At 45.2% G+C, this 25,738-nt stretch overlaps 20 non-coding genes across 20 annotated transcripts; all 20 read left to right on the forward strand.

Moving 5' to 3' along the window:
• Window positions 1-428: 428 nt before the first annotated feature.
• Window positions 429-619, forward strand: LOC141199250 (U2 spliceosomal RNA). The gene has a single exon (XR_012271007.1). It is a non-coding gene; the product is annotated as a U2 spliceosomal RNA (small nuclear RNA).
• Window positions 620-1,742: 1,123 nt separating this feature from the next.
• LOC141200654 (U2 spliceosomal RNA) lies at window positions 1,743-1,933 on the forward strand. Its single transcript, XR_012272368.1, has one exon. It is a non-coding gene; the product is annotated as a U2 spliceosomal RNA (small nuclear RNA).
• A 1,124-nt stretch (window positions 1,934-3,057) lies between these two features.
• Window positions 3,058-3,248, forward strand: LOC141199251 (U2 spliceosomal RNA). Its single transcript, XR_012271008.1, has one exon. It is a non-coding gene; the product is annotated as a U2 spliceosomal RNA (small nuclear RNA).
• A 1,122-nt stretch (window positions 3,249-4,370) lies between these two features.
• Window positions 4,371-4,561, forward strand: LOC141199252 (U2 spliceosomal RNA). The gene has a single exon (XR_012271009.1). It is a non-coding gene; the product is annotated as a U2 spliceosomal RNA (small nuclear RNA).
• A 1,105-nt stretch (window positions 4,562-5,666) lies between these two features.
• LOC141199253 (U2 spliceosomal RNA) lies at window positions 5,667-5,857 on the forward strand. Its single transcript, XR_012271010.1, has one exon. It is a non-coding gene; the product is annotated as a U2 spliceosomal RNA (small nuclear RNA).
• Window positions 5,858-6,979: 1,122 nt separating this feature from the next.
• On the forward strand, window positions 6,980-7,170 carry LOC141199254 (U2 spliceosomal RNA). Its single transcript, XR_012271011.1, has one exon. It is a non-coding gene; the product is annotated as a U2 spliceosomal RNA (small nuclear RNA).
• Window positions 7,171-8,291: 1,121 nt separating this feature from the next.
• Window positions 8,292-8,482, forward strand: LOC141200881 (U2 spliceosomal RNA). Its single transcript, XR_012272579.1, has one exon. It is a non-coding gene; the product is annotated as a U2 spliceosomal RNA (small nuclear RNA).
• Window positions 8,483-9,603: 1,121 nt separating this feature from the next.
• LOC141199255 (U2 spliceosomal RNA) lies at window positions 9,604-9,794 on the forward strand. The gene has a single exon (XR_012271012.1). It is a non-coding gene; the product is annotated as a U2 spliceosomal RNA (small nuclear RNA).
• Window positions 9,795-10,915: 1,121 nt separating this feature from the next.
• On the forward strand, window positions 10,916-11,106 carry LOC141199257 (U2 spliceosomal RNA). Its single transcript, XR_012271014.1, has one exon. It is a non-coding gene; the product is annotated as a U2 spliceosomal RNA (small nuclear RNA).
• Window positions 11,107-12,226: 1,120 nt separating this feature from the next.
• LOC141200732 (U2 spliceosomal RNA) lies at window positions 12,227-12,417 on the forward strand. The gene has a single exon (XR_012272444.1). It is a non-coding gene; the product is annotated as a U2 spliceosomal RNA (small nuclear RNA).
• Window positions 12,418-13,532: 1,115 nt separating this feature from the next.
• Window positions 13,533-13,723, forward strand: LOC141199258 (U2 spliceosomal RNA). Its single transcript, XR_012271015.1, has one exon. It is a non-coding gene; the product is annotated as a U2 spliceosomal RNA (small nuclear RNA).
• Window positions 13,724-14,838: 1,115 nt separating this feature from the next.
• On the forward strand, window positions 14,839-15,029 carry LOC141200222 (U2 spliceosomal RNA). The gene has a single exon (XR_012271949.1). It is a non-coding gene; the product is annotated as a U2 spliceosomal RNA (small nuclear RNA).
• A 1,121-nt stretch (window positions 15,030-16,150) lies between these two features.
• LOC141199259 (U2 spliceosomal RNA) lies at window positions 16,151-16,341 on the forward strand. Its single transcript, XR_012271016.1, has one exon. It is a non-coding gene; the product is annotated as a U2 spliceosomal RNA (small nuclear RNA).
• Window positions 16,342-17,464: 1,123 nt separating this feature from the next.
• LOC141199260 (U2 spliceosomal RNA) lies at window positions 17,465-17,655 on the forward strand. Its single transcript, XR_012271017.1, has one exon. It is a non-coding gene; the product is annotated as a U2 spliceosomal RNA (small nuclear RNA).
• A 1,121-nt stretch (window positions 17,656-18,776) lies between these two features.
• LOC141199261 (U2 spliceosomal RNA) lies at window positions 18,777-18,967 on the forward strand. Its single transcript, XR_012271018.1, has one exon. It is a non-coding gene; the product is annotated as a U2 spliceosomal RNA (small nuclear RNA).
• A 1,121-nt stretch (window positions 18,968-20,088) lies between these two features.
• On the forward strand, window positions 20,089-20,279 carry LOC141200559 (U2 spliceosomal RNA). The gene has a single exon (XR_012272277.1). It is a non-coding gene; the product is annotated as a U2 spliceosomal RNA (small nuclear RNA).
• Window positions 20,280-21,399: 1,120 nt separating this feature from the next.
• LOC141199262 (U2 spliceosomal RNA) lies at window positions 21,400-21,590 on the forward strand. The gene has a single exon (XR_012271019.1). It is a non-coding gene; the product is annotated as a U2 spliceosomal RNA (small nuclear RNA).
• Window positions 21,591-22,712: 1,122 nt separating this feature from the next.
• LOC141199263 (U2 spliceosomal RNA) lies at window positions 22,713-22,903 on the forward strand. Its single transcript, XR_012271020.1, has one exon. It is a non-coding gene; the product is annotated as a U2 spliceosomal RNA (small nuclear RNA).
• A 1,126-nt stretch (window positions 22,904-24,029) lies between these two features.
• LOC141200650 (U2 spliceosomal RNA) lies at window positions 24,030-24,220 on the forward strand. Its single transcript, XR_012272364.1, has one exon. It is a non-coding gene; the product is annotated as a U2 spliceosomal RNA (small nuclear RNA).
• A 1,120-nt stretch (window positions 24,221-25,340) lies between these two features.
• LOC141199264 (U2 spliceosomal RNA) lies at window positions 25,341-25,531 on the forward strand. Its single transcript, XR_012271021.1, has one exon. It is a non-coding gene; the product is annotated as a U2 spliceosomal RNA (small nuclear RNA).
• Window positions 25,532-25,738: the final 207 nt, after the last annotated feature.

A 25,738-nucleotide genomic window follows, 5' to 3' on the forward strand; every position in this document is an offset into this window, starting at 1 on the left:
CGCTGGCTGCGCGTGTCATAATAGGCTCTGAGCCTTTATATACCTGCGCACAGCAGCAGCCACCTTCAGTCTGCTGCTGGACAGCCAGCAGCAGCAGCAGCAGGAGAGGTAATTAATCAGCAACCCTCCTGCTAAGGGTAGACAGCTGCTCGTTCCACCCCCCCCCCCGCCTTAATTGGTTCTCCTCCCTTCCAACGGTGTTGAGGCGGGTGGGAACAGCCGGGGGTTGAGGGTACTGTGCTAAAAGAGGTGGAGTTATGCAGATCTAAAACGCGTGGATTGCAGCAGCAGCAAGCCGAAAAGTGCAGGCATGTGAGGGATCTAGAGGTTGACAGCATGTCTTCTTAACGGGAGTCCAGGTGGCCATCTCCACAAATGGACTTTTCAGAATCCTTGGGTGGCACCGTAGTCGGAAACCAATTCTGGTTATCGCTTCTCGGCCTTTTGGCTAAGATCAAGTGTAGTATCTGTTCTTATCAGTTTAATATCTGATACGTCCCCTATCTGGGGACCATATATTAAATGGATTTTTAGAACAGGGAGATGGAAAAAGAGCTTGCTCTGTCCACTCCACGCATTGACCTGGTATTGCAGTATCTCCAGGACCGGTGCACCCCTTCTTTAATGCAGTTTCTAAAATCAGAAAGAATTGAATTCAATGCTTTTTGTTCATTTTGCTTGTTTGTCGGATTTTGGGATGGACTCTTTGGCTTTGCTTTTCTTCTCCTCATTGGATTTTTCATGTTAAAAGTTGCAGAAGCCAGATGACAAGCTCATTTTGGTTCAACTTCAGCAACTGTGCATTGCATTGCCATGTAATGTAATGTAATGCAATGCTATCTATCTAGCTCTCCCTCTATACTTCCTTTTGGATAAACAGACATATTAGGCAAGCATTTTGGAGCTTTCACCTAAATAACTACAGGTGGTGAGATAAGCTGCACAATATAATTGACCTTTCAGTATATTGTTGCACACACACCATCTATTTAGCAAATGCCCTTGTTATCAACAGCAGCCTTTTAAACTCACCTGAGCTAACAGGTATGTGAGCTGGTTACTCTGCTGCGCTTAAAATTTCTTTTTTGGCTTGCTACAATGCCTTTTCTGAAACGTTGTCTCCCTCTGCTGGAACACTGACTTCTTTCATTTAATGCCTGCAGACTATAAAAGAGAAACCAACCCAAAAAGTTTGGTTGATTAGTCTGTGGCATTCTTTTAAACTGTTGCTTATGGCGGTCTCTGTGAGCTTCTCAGTGACATTCAGCCATCCAGGTATCCCGCCTGCAGTAGACGGAATGTGGCAATGGAACGCTGGCTGTGCGTGTCATAATAGGCTCTGAGCCTTTATATACCTGCGCACAGCAGCAGCCACCTTCAGTCTGCTGCTGGACAGCCAGCAGCAGCAGCAGCCGGAGAGGTAATTAATCAGCAACCCTCCTGCTAAGGGTAGACAGCTGCTCGTTCCACCCCCCCCCCCCCGCCTTAATTGGTTCTCCTCCCTTCCAACGGTGTTGAGGCGGGTGGGAACAGCCGGGGGTTGAGGGTACTGTGCTAAAAGAGGTGGAGTTATGCAGATCTAAAACGCGTGGATTGCAGCAGCAGCAAGCCGAAAAGTGCAGGCATGTGAGGGATCTAGAGGTTGACAGCATGTCTTCTTAACGGGAGTCCAGGTGGCCATCTCCACAAATGGACTTTTCAGAATCCTTGGGTGGCACCGTAGTCGGAAACCAATTCTGGTTATCGCTTCTCGGCCTTTTGGCTAAGATCAAGTGTAGTATCTGTTCTTATCAGTTTAATATCTGATACGTCCCCTATCTGGGGACCATATATTAAATGGATTTTTAGAACAGGGAGATGGAAAAAGAGCTTGCTCTGTCCACTCCACGCATTGACCTGGTATTGCAGTATCACCAGGACCGGTGCACCCCTTCTTTAATGCAGTTTCTAAAATCAGAAAGAATTGAATTCAATGCTTTTTGTTCATTTTGCTTGTTTGTCGGATTTTGGGATGGACTCTTTGGCTTTGCTTTTCTTCTCCTCATTGGATTTTTCATGTTAAAAGTTGCAGAAGCCAGATGACAAGCTCATTTTGGTTCAACTTCAGCAACTGTGCATTGCATTGCCATGTAATGTAATGTAATGCAATGCTATCTATCTAGCTCTCCCTCTATACTTCCTTTTGGATAAACAGACATATTAGGCAAGCATTTTGGAGCTTTCACCTAAATAACTACAGGTGGTGAGATAAGCTGCACAATATAATTGACCTTTCAGTATATTGTTGCACACACACCATCTATTTAGCAAATGCCCTTGTTATCAACAGCAGCCTTTTAAACTCACCTGAGCTAACAGGTATGTGAGCTGGTTACTCTGCTGCGCTTAAAATTTCTTTTTTGGTTTGCTACAATGCCTTTTCTGAAACGTTGTCTCCCTCTGCTGGAACACTGACTTCTTTCATTTAATGCCTGCAGACTATAAAAGAGAAACCAACCCAAAAAGTTTGGTTGATTAGTCTGTGGCATTCTTTTAAACTGTTGCTTATGGCGGTCTCTGTGAGCTTCTCAGTGACATTCAGCCATCCAGGTATCCCGCCTGCAGTAGACGGAATGTGGCAATGGAACGCTGGCTGCGCGTGTCATAATAGGCTCTGAGCCTTTATATACCTGCGCACAGCAGAAGCCACCTTCAGTCTGCTGCTGGACAGCCAGCAGCAGCAGCAGCAGGAGAGGTAATTAATCAGCAACCCTCCTGCTAAGGGTAGACAGCTGCTCGTTCCACCCCCCCCCCCCCCGCCTTAATTGGTTCTCCTCCCTTCCAACGGTGTTGAGGCGGGTGGGAACAGCCGGGGGTTGAGGGTACTGTGCTAAAAGAGGTGGAGTTATGCAGATCTAAAACGCGTGGATTGCACCAGCAGCAAGCCGAAAAGTGCAGGCATGTGAGGGATCTAGAGGTTGACAGCATGTCTTCTTAACGGGAGTCCAGGTGGCCATCTCCACAAATGGACTTTTCAGAATCCTTGGGTGGCACCGTAGTCGGAAACCAATTCTGGTTATCGCTTCTCGGCCTTTTGGCTAAGATCAAGTGTAGTATCTGTTCTTATCAGTTTAATATCTGATACGTCCCCTATCTGGGGACCATATATTAAATGGATTTTTAGAACAGGGAGATGGAAAAAGAGCTTGCTCTGTCCACTCCACGCATTGACCTGGTATTGCAGTATCTCCAGGACCGGTGCACCCCTTCTATAATGCAGTTTCTAAAATCAGAAAGAATTGAATTCAATGCTTTTTGTTCATTTTGCTTGTTTGTCGGATTTTGGGATGGACTCTTTGGCTTTGCTTTTCTTCTCCTCATTGGATTTTTCATGTTAAAAGTTGCAGAAGCCAGATGACAAGCTCATTTTGGTTCAACTTCAGCAACTGTGCATTGCATTGCCATGTAATGTAATGTAATGCAATGCTATCTATCTAGCTCTCCCTCTATACTTCCTTTTGGATAAACAGACATATTACGCAAGCATTTTGGAGCTTTCACCTAAATAACTACAGGTGGTGAGATAAGCTGCACAATATAATTGACCTTTCAGTATATTGTTGCACACACACCATCTATTTAGCAAATGCCCTTGTTATCAACAGCAGCCTTTTAAACTCACCTGAGCTAACAGGTATGTGAGCTGGTTACTCTGCTGCGCTTAAAATTTCTTTTTTGGTTTGCTACAATGCCTTTTCTGAAACGTTGTCTCCCTCTGCTGGAACACTGACTTCTTTCATTTAATGCCTGCAGACTATAAAAGAGAAACCAACCCAAAAAGTTTGGTTGATTAGTCTGTGGCATTCTTTTAAACTGTTGCTTATGGCGGTCTCTGTGAGCTTCTCAGTGACATTCAGCCATCCAGGTATCCCGCCTGCAGTAGACGGAATGTGGCAATGGAACGCTGGCTGCGCGTGTCATAATAGGCTCTGAGCCTTTATATACCTGCGCACAGCAGCAGCCACCTTCAGTCTGCTGCTGGACAGCCAGCAGCAGCAGCAGCAGGAGAGGTAATTAATCAGCAACCCTCCTGCTAAGGGTAGACAGCTGCTCGTTCCACCCCCCCCCCCCGCCTTAATTGGTTCTCCTCCCTTCCAACGGTGTTGAGGCGGGTGGGAACAGCCGGGGGTTGAGGGTACTGTGCTAAAAGAGGTGGAGTTATGCAGATCTAAAACGCGTGGATTGCAGCAGCAGCAAGCCGAAAAGTGCAGGCATGTGAGGGATCTAGAGGTTGACAGCATGTCTTCTTAACGGGAGTCCAGGTGGCCATCTCCACAAATGGACTTTTCAGAATCCTTGGGTGGCACCGTAGTCGGAAACCAATTCTGGTTATCGCTTCTCGGCCTTTTGGCTAAGATCAAGTGTAGTATCTGTTCTTATCAGTTTAATATCTGATACGTCCCCTATCTGGGGACCATATATTAAATGGATTTTTAGAACAGGGAGATGGAAAAAGAGCTTGCTCTGTCCACTCCACGCATTGACCTGGTATTGCAGTATCTCCAGGACCGGTGCACCCCTTCTTTAATGCAGTTTCTAAAATCAGAAAGAATTGAATTCAATGCTTTTTGTTCATTTTGCTTGTTTGTCGGATTTTGGGATGGATTCTTTGGCTTTGCTTTTCTTCTCCTCATTGGATTTTTCATGTTAAAAGTTGCAGAAGCCAGATGACAAGCTCATTTTGGTTCAACTTCAGCAACTGTGCATTGCATTGCCATGTAATGTAATGTAATGCAATGCTATCTATCTAGCTCTCCCTCTATACTTCCTTTTGGATAAACAGACATATTAGGCAAGCATTTTGGAGCTTTCACCTAAATAACTACAGGTGGTGAGATAAGCTGCACAATATAATTGACCTTTCAGTATATTGTTGCACACACACCATCTATTTAGCAAATGCCCTTGTTATCAACAGCAGCCTTTTAAACTCACCTGAGCTGGTTACTCTGCTGCGCTTAAAATTTCTTTTTTGGTTTGCTACAATGCCTTTTCTGAAACATTGTCTCCCTCTGCTGGAACACTGACTTCTTTCATTTAATGCCTGCAGACTATAAAAGAGAAACCAACCCAAAAAGTTTGGTTGATTAGTCTGTGGCATTCTTTTAAACTGTTGCTTATGGCGGTCTCTGTGAGCTTCTCAGTGACATTCAGCCATCCAGGTATCCCGCCTGCAGTAGACGGAATGTGGCAATGGAACGCTGGCTGCGCGTGTCATAATAGGCTCTGAGCCTTTATATACCTGCGCACAGCAGCAGCCACCTTCAGTCTGCTGCTGGACAGCCAGCAGCAGCAGCAGCAGGAGAGGTAATTAATCAGCAACCCTCCTGCTAAGGGTAGACAGCTGCTCGTTCCACCCCCCCCCCCGCCTTAATTGGTTCTCCTCCCTTCCAACGGTGTTGAGGCGGGTGGGAACAGCCGGGGGTTGAGGGTACTGTGCTAAAAGAGGTGGAGTTATGCAGATCTAAAACGCGTGGATTGCAGCAGCAGCAAGCCGAAAAGTGCAGGCATGTGAGGGATCTAGAGGTTGACATCATGTCTTCTTAACGGGAGTCCAGGTGGCCATCTTCACAAATGAACTTTTCAGAATCCTTGGGTGGCACCGTAGTCGGAAACCAATTCTGGTTATCGCTTCTCGGCCTTTTGGCTAAGATCAAGTGTAGTATCTGTTCTTATCAGTTTAATATCTGATACGTCCCCTATCTGGGGACCATATATTAAATGGATTTTTAGAACAGGGAGATGGAAAAAGAGCTTGCTCTGTCCACTCCACGCATTGACCTGGTATTGCAGTATCTCCAGGACCGGTGCACCCCTTCTTTAATGCAGTTTCTAAAATCAGAAAGAATTGAATTCAATGCTTTTTGTTCATTTTGCTTGTTTGTCCGATTTTGGGATGGACTCTTTGGCTTTGCTTTTCTTCTCCTCATTGGATTTTTCATGTTAAAAGTTGCAGAAGCCAGATGACAAGCTCATTTTGGTTCAACTTCAGCAACTGTGCATTGCATTGCCATGTAATGTAATGTAATGCAATGCTATCTATCTAGCTCTCCCTCTATACTTCCTTTTGGATAAACAGACATATTAGGCAAGCATTTTGGAGCTTTCACCTAAATAACTACAGGTGGTGAGATAAGCTGCACAATATAATTGACCTTTCAGTATATTGTTGCACACACACCATCTATTTAGCAAATGCCCTTGTTATCAACAGCAGCCTTTTAAACTCACCTGAGCTAACAGGTATGTGAGCTGGTTACTCTGCTGCGCTTAAAATTTCTTTTTTGGTTTGCTACAATGCCTTTTCTGAAACGTTGTCTCCCTCTGCTGGAACACTGACTTCTTTCATTTAATGCCTGCAGACTATAAAAGAGAAACCAACCCAAAAAGTTTGGTTGATTAGTCTGTGGCATTCTTTTAAACTGTTGCTTATGGCGGTCTCTGTGAGCTTCTCAGTGACATTCAGCCATCCAGGTATCCCGCCTGCAGTAGACGGAATGTGGCAATGGAACGCTGGCTGCGCGTGTCATAATAGGCTCTGAGCCTTTATATACCTGCGCACAGCAGCAGCCACCTTCAGTCTGCTGCTGGACAGCCAGCAGCAGCAGCAGCAGGAGAGGTAATTAATCAGCAACCCTCCTGCTAAGGGTAGACAGCTGCTCGTTCCACCCCCCCCCCCCGCCTTAATTGGTTCTCCTCCCTTCCAACGGTGTTGAGGCGGGTGGGAACAGCCGGGGGTTGAGGGTACTGTGCTAAAAGAGGTGGAGTTATGCAGATCTAAAACGCGTGGATTGCAGCAGCAGCAAGCCGAAAAGTGCAGGCATGTGAGGGATCTAGAGGTTGACATCATGTCTTCTTAACGGGAGTCCAGGTGGCCATCTTCACAAATGAACTTTTCAGAATCCTTGGGTGGCACCGTAGTCGGAAACCAATTCTGGTTATCGCTTCTCGGCCTTTTGGCTAAGATCAAGTGTAGTATCTGTTCTTATCAGTTTAATATCTGATACGTCCCCTATCTGGGGACCATATATTAAATGGATTTTTAGAACAGGGAGATGGAAAAAGAGCTTGCTCTGTCCACTCCACGCATTGACCTGGTATTGCAGTATCTCCAGGACCGGTGCACCCCTTCTTTAATGCAGTTTCTAAAATCAGAAAGAATTGAATTCAATGCTTTTTGTTCATTTTGCTTGTTTGTCCGATTTTGGGATGGACTCTTTGGCTTTGCTTTTCTTCTCCTCATTGGATTTTTCATGTTAAAAGTTGCAGAAGCCAGATGACAAGCTCATTTTGGTTCAACTTCAGCAACTGTGCATTGCATTGCCATGTAATGTAATGTAATGCAATGCTATCTATCTAGCTCTCCCTCTATACTTCCTTTTGGATAAACAGACATATTAGGCAAGCATTTTGGAGCTTTCACCTAAATAACTACAGGTGGTGAGATAAGCTGCACAATATAATTGACCTTTCAGTATATTGTTGCACACACACCATCTATTTAGCAAATGCCCTTGTTATCAACAGCAGCCTTTTAAACTCACCTGAGCTAACAGGTATGTGAGCTGGTTACTCTGCTGCGCTTAAAATTTCTTTTTTGGTTTGCTACAATGCCTTTTCTGAAACGTTGTCTCCCTCTGCTGGAACACTGACTTCTTTCATTTAATGCCTGCAGACTATAAAAGAGAAACCAACCCAAAAAGTTTGGTTGATTAGTCTGTGGCATTCTTTTAAACTGTTGCTTATGGCGGTCTCTGTGAGCTTCTCAGTGACATTCAGCCATCCAGGTATCCCGCCTGCAGTAGACGGAATGTGGCAATGGAACGCTGGCTGCGCGTGTCATAATAGGCTCTGAGCCTTTATATACCTGCGCACAGCAGCAGCCACCTTCAGTCTGCTGCTGGACAGCCAGCAGCAGCAGCAGCAGGAGAGGTAATTAATCAGCAACCCTCCTGCTAAGGGTAGACAGCTGCTCGTTCCACCCCCCCCCCCGCCTTAATTGGTTCTCCTCCCTTCCAACGGTGTTGAGGCGGGTGGGAACAGCCGGGGGTTGAGGGTACTATGCTAAAAGAGGTGGAGTTATGCAGATCTAAAACGCGTGGATTGCAGCAGCAGCAAGCCGAAAAGTGCAGGCATGTGAGGGATCTAGAGGTTGACAGCATGTCTTCTTAACGGGAGTCCAGGTGGCCATCTCCACAAATGGACTTTTCAGAATCCTTGGGTGGCACCGTAGTCGGAAACCAATTCTGGTTATCGCTTCTCGGCCTTTTGGCTAAGATCAAGTGTAGTATCTGTTCTTATCAGTTTAATATCTGATACGTCCCCTATCGGGGGACCATATATTAAATGGATTTTTAGAACAGGGAGATGGAAAAAGAGCTTGCTCTGTCCACTCCACGCATTGACCTGGTATTGCAGTATCTCCAGGACCGGTGCACCCCTTCTTTAATGCAGTTTCTAAAATCAGAAAGAATTGAATTCAATGCTTTTTGTTCATTTTGCTTGTTTGTCGGATTTTGGGATGGACTCTTTGGCTTTGCTTTTCTTCTCCTCATTGGATTTTTCATGTTAAAAGTTGCAGAAGCCAGATGACAAGCTCATTTTGGTTCAACTTCAGCAACTGTGCATTGCATTGCCATGTAATGTAATGTAATGCAATGCTATCTATCTAGCTCTCCCTCTATACTTCCTTTTGGATAAACAGACATATTAGGCAAGCATTTTGGAGCTTTCACCTAAATAACTACAGGTGGTGAGATAAGCTGCACAATATAATTGACCTTTCAGTATATTGTTGCACACACACCATCTATTTAGCAAATGCCCTTGTTATCAACAGCAGCCTTTTAAACTCACCTGAGCTAACAGGTATGTGAGCTGGTTACTCTGCTGCGCTTAAAATTTCTTTTTTGGTTTGCTACAATGCCTTTTCTGAAACGTTGTCTCCCTCTGCTGGAACACTGACTTCTTTCATTTAATGCCTGCAGACTATAAAAGAGAAACCAACCCAAAAAGTTTGGTTGATTAGTCTGTGGCATTCTTTTAAACTGTTGCTTATGGCGGTCTCTGTGAGCTTCTCAGTGACATTCAGCCATCCAGGTATCCCGCCTGCAGTAGACGGAATGTGGCAATGGAACGCTGGCTGCGCGTGTCATAATAGGCTCTGAGCCTTTATATACCTGCGCACAGCAGCAGCCACCTTCAGTCTGCTGCTGGACAGCCAGCAGCAGCAGCAGCAGGAGAGGTAATTAATCAGCAACCCTCCTGCTAAGGGTAGACAGCTGCTCGTTCCACCCCCCCCCCCGCCTTAATTGGTTCTCCTCCCTTCCAACGGTGTTGAGGCGGGTGGGAACAGCCGGGGGTTGAGGGTACTGTGCTAAAAGAGGTGGAGTTATGCAGATCTAAAACGCGTGGATTGCAGCAGCAGCAAGCCGAAAAGTGCAGGCATGTGAGGGATCTAGAGGTTGACAGCATGTCTTCTTAACGGGAGTCCAGGTGGCCATCTCCACAAATGGACTTTTCAGAATCCTTGGGTGGCACCGTAGTCGGAAACCAATTCTGGTTATCGCTTCTCGGCCTTTTGGCTAAGATCAAGTGTAGTATCTGTTCTTATCAGTTTAATATCTGATACGTCCCCTATCTGGGGACCATATATTAAATGGATTTTTAGAACAGGGAGATGGAAAAAGAGCTTGCTCTGTCCACTCCACGCATTGACCTGGTATTGCAGTATCTCCAGGACCGGTGCACCCCTTCTTTAATGCAGTTTCTAAAATCAGAAAGAATTGAATTCAATGCTTTTTGTTCATTTTGCTTGTTTGTCGGATTTTGGGATGGACTCTTTGGCTTTGCTTTTCTTCTCCTCATTGGATTTTTCATGTTAAAAGTTGCAGAAGCCAGATGACAAGCTCATTTTGGTTCAACTTCAGCAACTGTGCATTGCATTGCCATGTAATGTAATGTAATGCAATGCTATCTATCTAGCTCTCCCTCTATACTTCCTTTTGGATAAACAGACATATTAGGCAAGCATTTTGGAGCTTTCACCTAAATAACTACAGGTGGTGAGATAAGCTGCACAATATAATTGACCTTTCAGTATATTGTTGCACACACACCATCTATTTAGCAAATGCCCTTGTTATCAACAGCAGCCTTTTAAACTCACCTGAGCTAACAGGTATGTGAGCTGGTTACTCTGCTGCGCTTAAAATTTCTTTTTTGGTTTGCTACAATGCCTTTTCTGAAACGTTGTCTCCCTCTGCTGGAACACTGACTTCTTTCATTTAATGCCTGCAGACTATAAAAGAGAAACCAACCCAAAAAGTTTGGTTGATTAGTCTGTGGCATTCTTTTAAACTGTTGCTTATGGCGGTCTCTGTGAGCTTCTCAGTGACATTCAGCCATCCAGGTATCCCGCCTGCAGTAGACGGAATGTGGCAATGGAACGCTGGCTGCGCGTGTCATAATAGGCTCTGAGCCTTTATATACCTGCGCACAGCAGCAGCCACCTTCAGTCTGCTGCTGGACAGCCAGCAGCAGCAGCAGCAGGAGAGGTAATTAATCAGCAACCCTCCTGCTAAGGGTAGACAGCTGCTCGTTCCACCCCCCCCCCCGCCTTAATTGGTTCTCCTCCCTTCCAACGGTGTTGAGGCGGGTGGGAACAGCCGGGGGTTGAGGGTACTGTGCTAAAAGAGGTGGAGTTATGCAGATCTAAAACGCGTGGATTGCAGCAGCAGCAAGCCGAAAAGTGCAGGCATGTGAGGGATCTAGAGGTTGACAGCATGTCTTCTTAACGGGAGTCCAGGTGGCCATCTCCACAAATGGACTTTTCAGAATCCTTGGGTGGCACCGTAGTCGGAAACCAATTCTGGTTATCGCTTCTCGGCCTTTTGGCTAAGATCAAGTGTAGTATCTGTTCTTATCAGTTTAATATCTGATACGTCCCCTATCTGGGGACCATATATTAAATGGATTTTTAGAACAGGGAGATGGAAAAAGAGCTTGCTCTGTCCACTCCACGCATTGACCTGGTATTGCAGTATCTCCAGGACCGGTGCACCCCTTCTTTAATGCAGTTTCTAAAATCAGAAAGAATTGAATTCAATGCTTTTTGTTCATTTTGCTTGTTTGTCGGATTTTGGGATGGACTCTTTGGCTTTGCTTTTCTTCTCCTCATTGGATTTTTCATGTTAAAAGTTGCAGAAGCCAGATGACAAGCTCATTTTGGTTCAACTTCAGCAACTGTGCATTGCATTGCCATGTAATGTAATGTAATGCAATGCTATCTATCTAGCTCTCCCTCTATACTTCCTTTTGGATAAACAGACATATTAGGCAAGCATTTTGGAGCTTTCACCTAAATAACTACAGGTGGTGAGATAAGCTGCACAATATAATTGACCTTTCAGTATATTGTTGCACACACACCATCTATTTAGCAAATGCCCTTGTTATCAACAGCAGCCTTTTAAACTCACCTGAGGTAACAGGTATGTGAGCTGGTTACTCTGCTGCGCTTAAAATTTCTTTTTTGGTTTGCTACAATGCCTTTTCTGAAACGTTGTCTCCCTCTGCTGGAACACTGACTTCTTTCATTTAATGCCTGCAGACTATAAAAGAGAAACCAACCCAAAAAGTTTGGTTGATTAGTCTGTGGCATTCTTTTAAACTGTTGCTTATGGCGGTCTCTGTGAGCTTCTCAGTGACATTCAGCCATCCAGGTATCCCGCCTGCAGTAGACGGAATGTGGCAATGGAACGCTGGCTGCGCGTGTCATAATAGGCTCTGAGCCTTTATATACCTGCGCACAGCAGCAGCCACCTTCAGTCTGCTGCTGGACAGCCAGCAGCAGCAGCAGCAGGAGAGGTAATTAATCAGCAACCCTCCTGCTAAGGGTAGACAGCTGCTCGTTCCACCCCCCCCCCGCCTTAATTGGTTCTCCTCCCTTCCAACGGTGTTGAGGCGGGTGGGAACAGCCGGGGGTTGAGGGTACTGTGCTAAAAGAGGTGGAGTTATGCAGATCTAAAACGCGTGGATTGCAGCAGCAGCAAGCCGAAAAGTGCAGGCATGTGAGGGATCTAGAGGTTAACAGCATGTCTTCTTAACGGGAGTCCAGGTGGCCATCTCCACAAATGGACTTTTCAGAATCCTTGGGTGGCACCGTAGTCGGAAACCAATTCTGGTTATCGCTTCTCGGCCTTTTGGCTAAGATCAAGTGTAGTATCTGTTCTTATCAGTTTAATATCTGATACGTCCCCTATCTGGGGACCATATATTAAATGGATTTTTAGAACAGGGAGATGGAAAAAGAGCTTGCTCTGTCCACTCCACGCATTGACCTGGTATTGCAGTATCTCCATTACCGGTGCACCCCTTCTTTAATGCAGTTTCTAAAATCAGAAAGAATTGAATTCAATGCTTTTTGTTCATTTTGCTTGTTTGTCGGATTTTGGGATGGACTCTTTGGCTTTGCTTTTCTTCTCCTCATTGGATTTTTCATGTTAAAAGTTGCAGAAGCCAGATGACAAGCTCATTTTGGTTCAACTTCAGCAACTGTGCATTGCATTGCCATGTAATGTAATGTAATGCAATGCTATCTATCTAGCTCTCCCTCTATACTTCCTTTTGGATAAACAGACATATTAGGCAAGCATTTTGGAGCTTTCACCTAAATAACTACAGGTGGTGAGATAAGCTGCACAATATAATTGACCTTTCAGTATATTGTTGCACACACAACATCTATTTAGCAAATGCCCTTGTTATCAACAGCAGCCTTTTAAACTCACCTGAGCTAACAGGTATGTGAGCTGGTTACTCTGCTGCGCTTAAAATTTCTTTTTTGGTTTGCTACAATGCCTTTTCTGAAACGTTGTCTCCCTCTGCTGGAACACTGACTTCTTTCATTTAATGCCTGCAGACTATAAAAGAGAAACCAACCCAAAAAGTTTGGTTGATTAGTCTGTGGCATTCTTTTAAACTGTTGCTTATGGCGGTCTCTGTGAGCTTCTCAGTGACATTCAGCCATCCAGGCATCCCGCCTGCAGTAGACGGAATGTGGCAATGGAACGCTGGCTGCGCGTGTCATAATAGGCTCTGAGCCTTTATATACCTGCGCACAGCAGCAGCCACCTTCAGTCTGCTGCTGGACAGCCAGCAGCAGCAGGAGAGGTAATTAATCAGCAACCCTCCTGCTAAGGGTAGACAGCTGCTCGTTCCACCCACCCCCCCGCCTTAATTGGTTCTCCTCCCTTCCAACGGTGTTGAGGCGGGTGGGAACAGCCGGGGGTTGAGGGTACTGTGCTAAAAGAGGTGGAGTTATGCAGATCTAAAACGCGTGGATTGCAGCAGCAGCAAGCCGAAAAGTGCAGGCATGTGAGGGATCTAGAGGTTGACAGCATGTCTTCTTAACGGGAGTCCAGGTGGCCATCTCCACAAATGGACTTTTCAGAATCCTTGGGTGGCACCGTAGTCGGAAACCAATTCTGGTTATCGCTTCTCGGCCTTTTGGCTAAGATCAAGTGTAGTATCTGTTCTTATCAGTTTAATATCTGATACGTCCCCTATCTGGGGACCATATATTAAATGGATTTTTAGAACAGGGAGATGGAAAAAGAGCTTGCTCTGTCCACTCCACGCATTGACCTGGTATTGCAGTATCTCCAGGACCGGTGCACCCCTTCTTTAATGCAGTTTCTAAAATCAGAAAGAATTGAATTCAATGCTTTTTGTTCATTTTGCTTGTTTGTCGGATTTTGGGATGGACTCTTTGGCTTTGCTTTTCTTCTCCTCATTGGATTTTTCATGTTAAAAGTTGCAGAAGCCAGATGACAAGCTCATTTTGGTTCAACTTCAGCAACTGTGCATTGCATTGCCATGTAATGTAATGTAATGCAATGCTATCTATCTAGCTCTCCCTCTATACTTCCTTTTGGATAAACAGACATATTAGGCAAGCATTTTGGAGCTTTCACCTAAATAACTACAGGTGGTGAGATAAGCTGCACAATATAATTGACCTTTCAGTATATTGTTGCACACACACCATCTATTTAGCAAATGCCCTTGTTATCAACAGCAGCCTTTTAAACTCACCTGAGCTAACAGGTATGTGAGCTGGTTACTCTGCTGCGCTTAAAATTTCTTTTTTGGTTTGCTACAATGCCTTTTCTGAAACGTTGTCTCCCTCTGCTGGAACACTGACTTCTTTCATTTAATGCCTGCAGACTATAAAAGAGAAACCAACCCAAAAAGTTTGGTTGATTAGTCTGTGGCATTCTTTTAAACTGTTGCTTATGGCGGTCTCTGTGAGCTTCTCAGTGACATTCAGCCATCCAGGTATCCCGCCTGCAGTAGACGGAATGTGGCAATGGAACGCTGGCTGCGCGTGTCATAATAGGCTCTGAGCCTTTATATACCTGCGCACAGCAGCAGCCACCTTCAGTCTGCTGCTGGACAGCCAGCAGCAGCAGGAGAGGTAATTAATCAGCAACCCTCCTGCTAAGGGTAGACAGCTGTTCGTTCCACCCCCCCCCCCGCCTTAATTGGTTCTCCTCCCTTCCAACGGTGTTGAGGCGGGTGGGAACAGCCGGGGGTTGAGGGTACTGTGCTAAAAGAGGTGGAGTTATGCAGATCTAAAACGCGTGGATTGCAGCAGCAGCAAGCCGAAAAGTGCAGGCATGTGAGGGATCTAGAGGTTGACAGCATGTCTTCTTAACGGGAGTCCAGGTGGCCATCTCCACAAATGGACTTTTCAGAATCCTTGGGTGGCACCGTAGTCGGAAACCAATTCTGGTTATCGCTTCTCGGCCTTTTGGCTAAGATCAAGTGTAGTATCTGTTCTTATCAGTTTAATATCTGATACGTCCCCTATCTGGGGACCATATATTAAATGGATTTTTAGATCAGGGAGATGGAAAAAGAGCTTGCTCTGTCCACTCCACGCATTGACCTGGTATTGCAGTATCTCCAGGACCGGTGCACCCCTTCTTTAATGCAGTTTCTAAAATCAGAAAGAATTGAATTCAATGCTTTTTGTTCATTTTGCTTGTTTGTCGGATTTTGGGATGGACTCTTTGGCTTTGCTTTTCTTCTCCTCATTGGATTTTTCATGTTAAAAGTTGCAGAAGCCAGATGACAAGCTCATTTTGGTTCAACTTCAGCAACTGTGCATTGCATTGCCATGTAATGTAATGTAATGCAATGCTATCTATCTAGCTCTCCCTCTATACTTCCTTTTGGATAAACAGACATATTAGGCAAGCATTTTGGAGCTTTCACCTAAATAACTACAGGTGGTGAGATAAGCTGCACAATATAATTGACCTTTCAGTATATTGTTGCACACACACCATCTATTTAGCAAATGCCCTTGTTATCAACAGCAGCCTTTTAAACTCACCTGAGCTAACAGGTATGTGAGCTGGTTACTCTGCTGCGCTTAAAATTTCTTTTTTGGTTTGCTACAATGCCTTTTCTGAAACGTTGTCTCCCTCTGCTGGAACACTGACTTCTTTCATTTAATGCCTGCAGACTATAAAAGAGAAACCAACCCAAAAAGTTTGGTTGATTAGTCTGTGGCATTCTTTTAAACTGTTGCTTATGGCGGTCTCTGTGAGCTTCTCAGTGACATTCAGCCATCCAGGTATCCCGCCTGCAGTAGACGGAATGTGGCAATGGAACGCTGGCTGCGCGTGTCATAATAGGCTCTGAGCCTTTATATACCTGCGCACAGCAGCAGCCACCTTCAGTCTGCTGCTGGACAGCCAGCAGCAGCAGCAGCAGGAGAGGTAATTAATCAGCAACCCTCCTGCTAAGGGTAGACAGCTGCTCGTTCCACCCCCCCCCCCGCCTTAATTGGTTCTCCTCCCTTCCAACGGTGTTGAGGCGGGTGGGAACAGCCGGGGGTTGAGGGTACTGTGCTAAAAGAGGTGGAGTTATGCAGATCTAAAACGCGTGGATTGCAGCAGCAGCAAGCCGAAAAGTGCAGGCATGTGAGGGATCTAGAGGTTGACAGCATGTCTTCTTAACGGGAGTCCAGGTGGCCATCTCCACAAATGGACTTTTCAGAATCCTTGGGTGGCACCGTAGTCGGAAACCAATTCTGGTTATCGCTTCTCGGCCTTTTGGCTAAGATCAAGTGTAGTATCTGTTCTTATCAGTTTAATATCTGATACGTCCCCTATCTGGGGACCATATATTAAATGGATTTTTAGAACAGGGAGATGGAAAAAGAGCTTGCTCTGTCCACTCCACGCATTGACCTGGTATTGCAGTATCTCCAGGACCGGTGCACCCCTTCTTTAATGCAGTTTCTAAAATCAGAAAGAATTGAATTCAATGCTTTTTGTTCATTTTGCTTGTTTGTCGGATTTTGGGATGGACTCTTTGGCTTTGCTTTTCTTCTCCTCATTGGATTTTTCATGTTAAAAGTTGCAGAAGCCAGATGACAAGCTCATTTTGGTTCAACTTCAGCAACTGTGCATTGCATTGCCATGTAATGTAATGCAATGCAATGCTATCTATCTAGCTCTCCCTCTATACTTCCTTTTGGATAAACAGACATATTAGGCAAGCATTTTGGAGCTTTCACCTAAATAACTACAGGTGGTGAGATAAGCTGCACAATATAATTGACCTTTCAGTATATTGTTGCACACACACCATCTATTTAGCAAATGCCCTTGTTATCAACAGCAGCCTTTTAAACTCACCTGAGCTAACAGGTATGTGAGCTGGTTACTCTGCTGCGCTTAAAATTTCTTTTTTGGTTTGCTACAATGCCTTTTCTGAAACGTTGTCTCCCTCTGCTGGAACACTGACTTCTTTCATTTAATGCCTGCAGACTATAAAAGAGAAACCAACCCAAAAAGTTTGGTTGATTAGTCTGTGGCATTCTTTTAAACTGTTGCTTATGGCGGTCTCTGTGAGCTTCTCAGTGACATTCAGCCATCCAGGTATCCCGCCTGCAGTAGACGGAATGTGGCAATGGAACGCTGGCTGCGCGTGTCATAATAGGCTCTGAGCCTTTATATACCTGCGCACAGCAGCAGCCACCTTCAGTCTGCTGCTGGACAGCCAGCAGCAGCAGCAGCAGGAGAGGTAATTAATCAGCAACCCTCCTGCTAAGGGTAGACAGCTGCTCGTTCCACCCCCCCCCCCCCGCCTTAATTGGTTCTCCTCCCTTCCAACGGTGTTGAGGCGGGTGGGAACAGCCGGGGTTTGAGGGTTCTGTGCTAAAAGAGGTGGAGTTATGCAGATCTAAAACGCGTGGATTGCAGCAGCAGCAAGCCGAAAAGTGCAGGCATGTGAGGGATCTAGAGGTTGACAGCATGTCTTCTTAACGGGAGTCCAGGTGGCCATCTCCACAAATGGACTTTTCAGAATCCTTGGGTGGCACCGTAGTCGGAAACCAATTCTGGTTATCGCTTCTCGGCCTTTTGGCTAAGATCAAGTGTAGTATCTGTTCTTATCAGTTTAATATCTGATACGTCCCCTATCTGGGGACCATATATTAAATGGATTTTTAGAACAGGGAGATGGAAAAAGAGCTTGCTCTGTCCACTCCACGCATTGACCTGGTATTGCAGTATCTCCAGGACCGGTGCACCCCTTCTTTAATGCAGTTTCTAAAATCAGAAAGAATTGAATTCAATGCTTTTTGTTCATTTTGCTTGTTTGTCGGATTTTGGGATGGACTCTTTGGCTTTGCTTTTCTTCTCCTCATTGGATTTTTCATGTTAAAAGTTGCAGAAGCCAGATGACAAGCTCATTTTGGTTCAACTTCAGCAACTGTGCATTGCATTGCCATGTAATGTAATGTAATGCAATGCTATCTATCTAGCTCTCCCTCTATACTTCCTTTTGGATAAACAGACATATTAGGCAAGCATTTTGGAGCTTTCACCTAAATAACTACAGGTGGTGAGATAAGCTGCACAATATAATTGACCTTTCAGTATATTGTTGCACACACACCATCTATTTAGCAAATGCCCTTGTTATCAACAGCAGCCTTTTAAACTCACCTGAGCTAACAGGTATGTGAGCTGGTTACTCTGCTGCGCTTAAAATTTCTTTTTTGGTTTGCTACAATGCCTTTTCTGAAACGTTGTCTCCCTCTGCTGGAACACTGACTTCTTTCATTTAATGCCTGCAGACTATAAAAGAGAAACCAACCCAAAAAGTTTGGTTGATTAGTCTGTGGCATTCTTTTAAACTGTTGCTTATGGCGGTCTCTGTGAGCTTCTCAGTGACATTCAGCCATCCAGGTATCCCGCCTGCAGTAGACGGAATGTGGCAATGGAACGCTGGCTGCGCGTGTCATAATAGGCTCTGAGCCTTTATATACCTGCGCACAGCAGCAGCCACCTTCAGTCTGCTGCTGGACAGCCAGCAGCAGCAGCAGCAGGAGAGGTAATTAATCAGCAACCCTCCTGCTAAGGGTAGACAGCTGCTCGTTCCACCCCCCCCCCCGCCTTAATTGATTCTCCTCCCTTCCAACGGTGTTGAGGCGGATGGGAACAGCCGGGGGTTGAGGGTACTGTGCTAAAAGAGGTGGAGTTATGCAGATCTAAAACGCGTGGATTGCAGCAGCAGCAAGCCGAAAAGTGCAGGCATGTGAGGGATCTAGAGGTTGACAGCATGTCTTCTTAATGGGAGTCCAGGTGGCCATCTCCACAAATGGACTTTTCAGAATCCTTGGGTGGCACCGTAGTCGGAAACCAATTCTGGTTATCGCTTCTCGGCCTTTTGGCTAAGATCAAGTGTAGTATCTGTTCTTATCAGTTTAATATCTGATACGTCCCCTATCTGGGGACCATATATTAAATGGATTTTTAGAACAGGGAGATGGAAAAAGAGCTTGCTCTGTCCACTCCACGCATTGACCTGGTATTGCAGTATCTCCAGGACCGGTGCACCCCTTCTTTAATGCAGTTTCTAAAATCAGAAAGAATTGAATTCAATGCTTTTTGTTCATTTTGCTTGTTTGTCGGATTTTGGGATGGACTCTTTGGCTTTGCTTTTCTTCTCCTCAAGGGATTTTTCATGTTAAAAGTTGCAGAAGCCAGATGACAAGCTCATTTTGGTTCAACTTCAGCAACTGTGCATTGCATTGCCATGTAATGTAATGTAATGCAATGCTATCTATCTAGCTCTCCCTCTATACTTCCTTTTGGATAAACAGACATATTAGGCAAGCATTTTGGAGCTTTCACCTAAATAACTACAGGTGGTGAGATAAGATGCACAATATAATTGACCTTTCAGTATATTGTTGCACACACACCATCTATTTAGCAAATGCCCTTGTTATCAACAGCAGCCTTTTAAACTCACCTGAGCTAACAGGTATGTGAGCTGGTTACTCTGCTGCGCTTAAAATTTCTTTTTTGGTTTGCTACAATGCCTTTTCTGAAACGTTGTCTCCCTCTGCTGGAACACTGACTTCTTTCATTTAATGCCTGCAGACTATAAAAGAGAAACCAACCCAAAAAGTTTGGTTGATTAGTCTGTGGCATTCTTTTAAACTGTTGCTTATGGCGGTCTCTGTGAGCTTCTCAGTGACATTCAGCCATCCAGGTATCCCGCCTGCAGTAGACGGAATGTGGCAATGGAACGCTGGCTGCGCGTGTCATAATAGGCTCTGAGCCTTTATATACCTGCGCACAGCAGCAGCCACCTTCAGTCTGCTGCTGGACAGCCAGCAGCAGCAGCAGCAGGAGAGGTAATTAATCAGCAACCCTCCTGCTAAGGGTAGACAGCTGCTCGTTCCACCCCCCCCCCCGCCTTAATTGGTTCTCCTCCCTTCCAACGGTGTTGAGGCGGGTGGGAACAGCCGGGGGTTGAGGGTACTGTGCTAAAAGAGGTGGAGTTATGCAGATCTAAAACGCGTGGATTGCAGCAGCAGCAAGCCGAAAAGTGCAGGCATGTGAGGGATCTAGAGGTTGACAGCATGTCTTCTTAACGGGAGTCCAGGTGGCCATCTCCACAAATGGACTTTTCAGAATCCTTGGGTGGCACCGTAGTCGGAAACCAATTCTGGTTATCGCTTCTCGGCCTTTTGGCTAAGATCAAGTGTAGTATCTGTTCTTATCAGTTTAATATCTGATACGTCCCCTATCTGGGGACCATATATTAAATGGATTTTTAGAACAGGGAGATGAAAAAAGAGCTTGCTCTGTCCACTCCACGCATTGAACTGGTATTGCAGTATCTCCAGGACCGGTGCACCCCTTCTTTAATGCAGTTTCTAAAATCAGAAAGAATTGAATTCAATGCTTTTTGTTCATTTTGCTTGTTTGTCGGATTTTGGGATGGACTCTTTGGCTTTGCTTTTCTTCTCCTCATTGGATTTTTCATGTTAAAAGTTGCAGAAGCCAGATGACAAGCTCATTTTGGTTCAACTTCAGCAACTGTGCATTGCATTGCCATGTAATGTAATGTAATGCAATGCTATCTATCTAGCTCTCCCTCTATACTTCCTTTTGGATAAACAGACATATTAGGCAAGCATTTTGGAGCTTTCACCTAAATAACTACAGGTGGTGAGATAAGCTGCACAATATAATTGACCTTTCAGTATATTGTTGCACACACACCATCTATTTAGCAAATGCCCTTGTTATCAACAGCAGCCTTTTAAACTCACCTGAGCTAACAGGTATGTGAGCTGGTTACTCTGCTGCGCTTAAAATTTCTTTTTTGGTTTGCTACAATGCCTTTTCTGAAACGTTGTCTCCCTCTGCTGGAACACTGACTTCTTTCATTTAATGCCTGCAGACTATAAAAGAGAAACCAACCCAAAAAGTTTGGTTGATTAGTCTGTAGCATTCTTTTAAACTGTTGCTTATGGCGGTCTCTGTGAGCTTCTCAGTGACATTCAGCCATCCAGGTATCCCGCCTGCAGTAGACGGAATGTGGCAATGGAACGCTGGCTGCGCGTGTCATAATAGGCTCTGAGCCTTTATATACCTGCGCACAGCAGCAGCCACCTTCAGTCTGCTGCTGGACAGCCAGCAGCAGCAGCAGCAGGAGAGGTAATTAATCAGCAACCCTCCTGCTAAGGGTAGACAGCTGCTCGTTCCACCCCCCCCCCGCCTTAATTGGTTCTCCTCCCTTCCAACGGTGTTGAGGCGGGTGGGAACAGCCGGGGGTTGAGGGTACTGTGCTAAAAGAGGTGGAGTTATGCAGATCTAAAACGCGTGGATTGCAGCAGCAGCAAGCCGAAAAGTGCAGGCATGTGAGGGATCTAGAGGTTGACAGCATGTCTTCTTAACGGGAGTCCAGGTGGCCATCTCCACAAATGGACTTTTCAGAATCCTTGGGTGGCACCGTAGTCGGAAACCAATTCTGGTTATCGCTTCTCGGCCTTTTGGCTAAGATCAAGTGTAGTATCTGTTCTTATCAGTTTAATATCTGATACGTCCCCTATCTGGGGACCATATATTAAATGGATTTTTAGAACAGGGAGATGGAAAAAGAGCTTGCTCTGTCCACTCCACGCATTGACCTGGTATTGCAGTATCTCCAGGACCGGTGCACCCCTTCTTTAATGCAGTTTCTAAAATCAGAAAGAATTGAATTCAATGCTTTTTGTTCATTTTGCTTGTTTGTCGGATTTTGGGATGGACTCTTTGGCTTTGCTTTTCTTCTCCTCATTGGATTTTTCATGTTAAAAGTTGCAGAAGCCAGATGACAAGCTCATTTTGGTTCAACTTCAGCAACTGTGCATTGCATTGCCATGTAATGTAATGTAATGCAATGCTATCTATCTAGCTCTCCCTCTATACTTCCTTTTGGATAAACAGACATATTAGGCAAGCATTTTGGAGCTTTCACCTAAATAACTACAGGTGGTGAGATAAGCTGCACAATATAATTGACCTTTCAGTATATTGTTGCACACACACCATCTATTTAGCAAATGCCCTTGTTATCAACAGCAGCCTTTTAAACTCACCTGAGCTAACAGGTATGTGAGCTGGTTACTCTGCTGCGCTTAAAATTTCTTTTTTGGTTTGCTACAATGCCTTTTCTGAAACGTTGTCTCCCTCTGCTGGAACACTGACTTCTTTCATTTAATGCCTGCAGACTATAAAAGAGAAACCAACCCAAAAAGTTTGGTTGATTAGTCTGTGGCATTCTTTTAAACTGTTGCTTATGGCGGTCTCTGTGAGCTTCTCAGTGACATTCAGCCATCCAGGTATCCCGCCTGCAGTAGACGGAATGTGGCAATGGAACGCTGGCTGCGCGTGTCATAATAGGCTCTGAGCCTTTATGTACCTGCGCACAGCAGCAGCCACCTTCAGTCTGCTGCTGGACAGCCAGCAGCAGCAGCAGCAGGAGAGGTAATTAATCAGCAACCCTCCTGCTAAGGGTAGACAGCTGCTCGTTCCACCCCCCCCCCCCGCCTTAATTGGTTCTCCTCCCTTCCAACGGTGTTGAGGCGGGTGGGAACAGCCGGGGGTTGAGGGTACTGTGCTAAAAGAGGTGGAGTTATGCAGATCTAAAACGCGTGGATTGCAGCAGCAGCAAGCCGAAAAGTGCAAGCATGTGAGGGATCTAGAGGTTGACAGCATGTCTTCTTAACGGGAGTTCAGGTGGCCATCTCCACAAATGGACTTTTCAGAATCCTTGGGTGGCACCGTAGTCGGAAACCAATTCTGGTTATCGCTTCTCGGCCTTTTGGCTAAGATCAAGTGTAGTATCTGTTCTTATCAGTTTAATATCTGATACGTCCCCTATCTGGGGACCATATATTAAATGGATTTTTAGAACAGGGAGATGGAAAAAGAGCTTGCTCTGTCCACTCCACGCATTGACCTGGTATTGCAGTATCTCCAGGACCGGTGCACCCCTTCTTTAATGCAGTTTCTAAAATCAGAAAGAATTGAATTCAATGCTTTTTGTTCATTTTGCTTGTTTGTCGGATTTTGGGATGGACTCTTTGGCTTTGCTTTTCTTCTCCTCATTGGATTTTTCATGTTAAAAGTTGCAGAAGCCAGATGACAAGCTCATTTTGGTTCAACTTCAGCAACTGTGCATTGCATTGCCATGTAATGTAATGTAATGCAATGCTATCTATCTAGCTCTCCCTCTATACTTCCTTTCGGATAAACAGACATATTAGGCAAGCATTTTGGAGCTTTCACCTAAATAACTACAGGTGGTGAGATAAGCTGCACAATATAATTGACCTTTCAGTATATTGTTGCACACACACCATCTATTTAGCAAATGCCCTTGTTATCAACAGCAGCCTTTTAAACTCACCTGAGCTAACAGGTATGTGAGCTGGTTACTCTGCTGCGCTTAAAATTTCTTTTTTGGTTTGCTACAATGCCTTTTCTGAAACGTTGTCTCCCTCTGCTGGAACACTGACTTCTTTCATTTAATGCCTGCAGACTATAAAAGAGAAACCAACCCAAAAAGTTTGGTTGATTAGTCTGTGGCATTCTTTTAAACTGTTGCTTATGGCGGTCTCTGTGAGCTTCTCAGTGACATTCAGCCATCCAGGTATCCCGCCTGCAGTAGACGGAATGTGGCAATGGAACGCTGGCTGCGCGTGTCATAATAGGCTCTGAGCCTTTATATACCTGCGCACAGCAGCAGCCACCTTCAGTCTGCTGCTGGACAGCCAGCAGCAGCAGCAGCAGGAGAGGTAATTAATCAGCAACCCTCCTGCTAAGGGTAGACAGCTGCTCGTTCCACCCACCCCCCCCCCCCGCCTTAATTGGTTCTCCTCACTTCCAACGGTGTTGAGGCGGGTGGGAACAGCCGGGGGTTGAGGGTACTGTGCTAAAAGAGGTGGAGTTATGCAGATCTAAAACGCGTGGATTGCAGCAGCAGCAAGCCAAAAAGTGCAGGCATGTGAGGGATCTAGAGGTTGACAGCATGTCTTCTTAACGGGAGTCCAGGTGGCCATCTCCACAAATGGACTTTTCAGAATCCTTGGGTGGCACCGTAGTCGGAAACCAATTCTGGTTATTGCTTCTCGGCCTTTTGGCTAAGATCAAGTGTAGTATCTGTTCTTATCAGTTTAATATCTGATACGTCCCCTATCTGGGGCCCATATATTAAATGGATTTTTAGAACAGGGAGATGGAAAAAGAGCTTGCTCTGTCCACTCCACGCATTGACCTGGTATTGCAGTATCTCCAGGACCGGTGCACCCCTTCTTTAATGCAGTTTCTAAAATCAGAAAGAATTGAATTCAATGCTTTTTGTTCATTTTGCTTGTTTGTCGGATTTTGGGATGGACTCTTTGGCTTTGCTTTTCTTCTCCTCATTGGATTTTTCATGTTAAAAGTTGCAGAAGCCAGATGACAAGCTCATTTTGGTTCAACTTCAGCAACTGTGCATTGCATTGCCATGTAATGTAATGTAATGCAATGCTATCTATCTAGCTCTCCCTCTATACTTCCTTTTGGATAAACAGACATATTAGGCAAGCATTTTGGAGCTTTCACCTAAATAACTACAGGTGGTGAGATAAGCTGCACAATATAATTGACCTTTCAGTATATTGTTGCACACACACCATCTATTTAGCAAATGCCCTTGTTATCAACAGCAGCCTTTTAAACTCACCTGAGCTAACAGGTATGTGAGCTGGTTACTCTGCTGTGCTTAAAATTTCTTTTTTGGTTTGCTACAATGCCTTTTCTGAAACGTTGTCTCCCTCTGCTGGAACACTGACTTCTTTCATTTAATGCCTGCAGACTATAAAAGAGAAACCAACCCAAAAAGTTTGGTTGATTAGTCTGTGGCATTCTTTTAAACTGTTGCTTATGGCGGTCTCTGTGAGCTTCTCAGTGACATTCAGCCATCCAGGTATCCCGCCTGCAGTAGACGGAATGTGGCAATGGAACGCTGGCTGCGCGTGTCATAATAGGCTCTGAGCCTTTATATACCTGCGCACAGCAGCAGCCACCTTCAGTCTGCTGCTGGACAGCCAGCAGCAGCAGCAGCAGGAGAGGTAATTAATCAGCAACCCTCCTGCTAAGGGTAGACAGCTGCTCGTTCCACCCCCCCCCCACCTTAATTGGTTCTCCTCCCTTCCAACGGTGTTGAGGCGGGTGGGAACAACCGGGGGTTGAGGGTACTGTGCTAAAAGAGGTGGAGTTATGCAGATCTAAAACGCGTGGATTGCAGCAGCAGCAAGCCGAAAAGTGCAGGCATGTGAGGGATCTAGAGGTTGACAGCATGTCTTCTTAACGGGAGTCCAGGTGGCCATCTCCACAAATGGACTTTTCAGAATCCTTGGGTGGCACCGTAGTCGGAAACCAATTCTGGTTATCGCTTCTCGGCCTTTTGGCTAAGATCAAGTGTAGTATCTGTTCTTATCAGTTTAATATCTGATACGTCCCCTATCTGGGGACCATATATTAAATGGATTTTTAGAACAGGGAGATGGAAAAAGAGCTTGCTCTGTCCACTCCACGCATTGACCTGGTATTGCAGTATCTCCAGGACCGGTGCACCCCTTCTTTAATGCAGTTTCTAAAATCAGAAAGAATTGAATTCAATGCTTTTTGTTCATTTTGCTTGTTTGTCGGATTTTGGGATGGACTCTTTGGCTTTGCTTTTCTTCTCCTCATTGGATTTTTCATGTTAAAAGTTGCAGAAGCCAGTTGACAAGCTCATTTTGGTTCAACTTCAGCAACTGTGCATTGCATTGCCATGTAATGTAATG

Source organism: Phyllobates terribilis, unplaced genomic scaffold, assembly GCF_046119375.1.
Source record: "Phyllobates terribilis strain yellow unplaced genomic scaffold, ASM4611937v1 Scaffold_108__1_contigs__length_5656254, whole genome shotgun sequence".
Classification (NCBI taxonomy): domain Eukaryota; kingdom Metazoa; phylum Chordata; class Amphibia; order Anura; family Dendrobatidae; genus Phyllobates; species Phyllobates terribilis.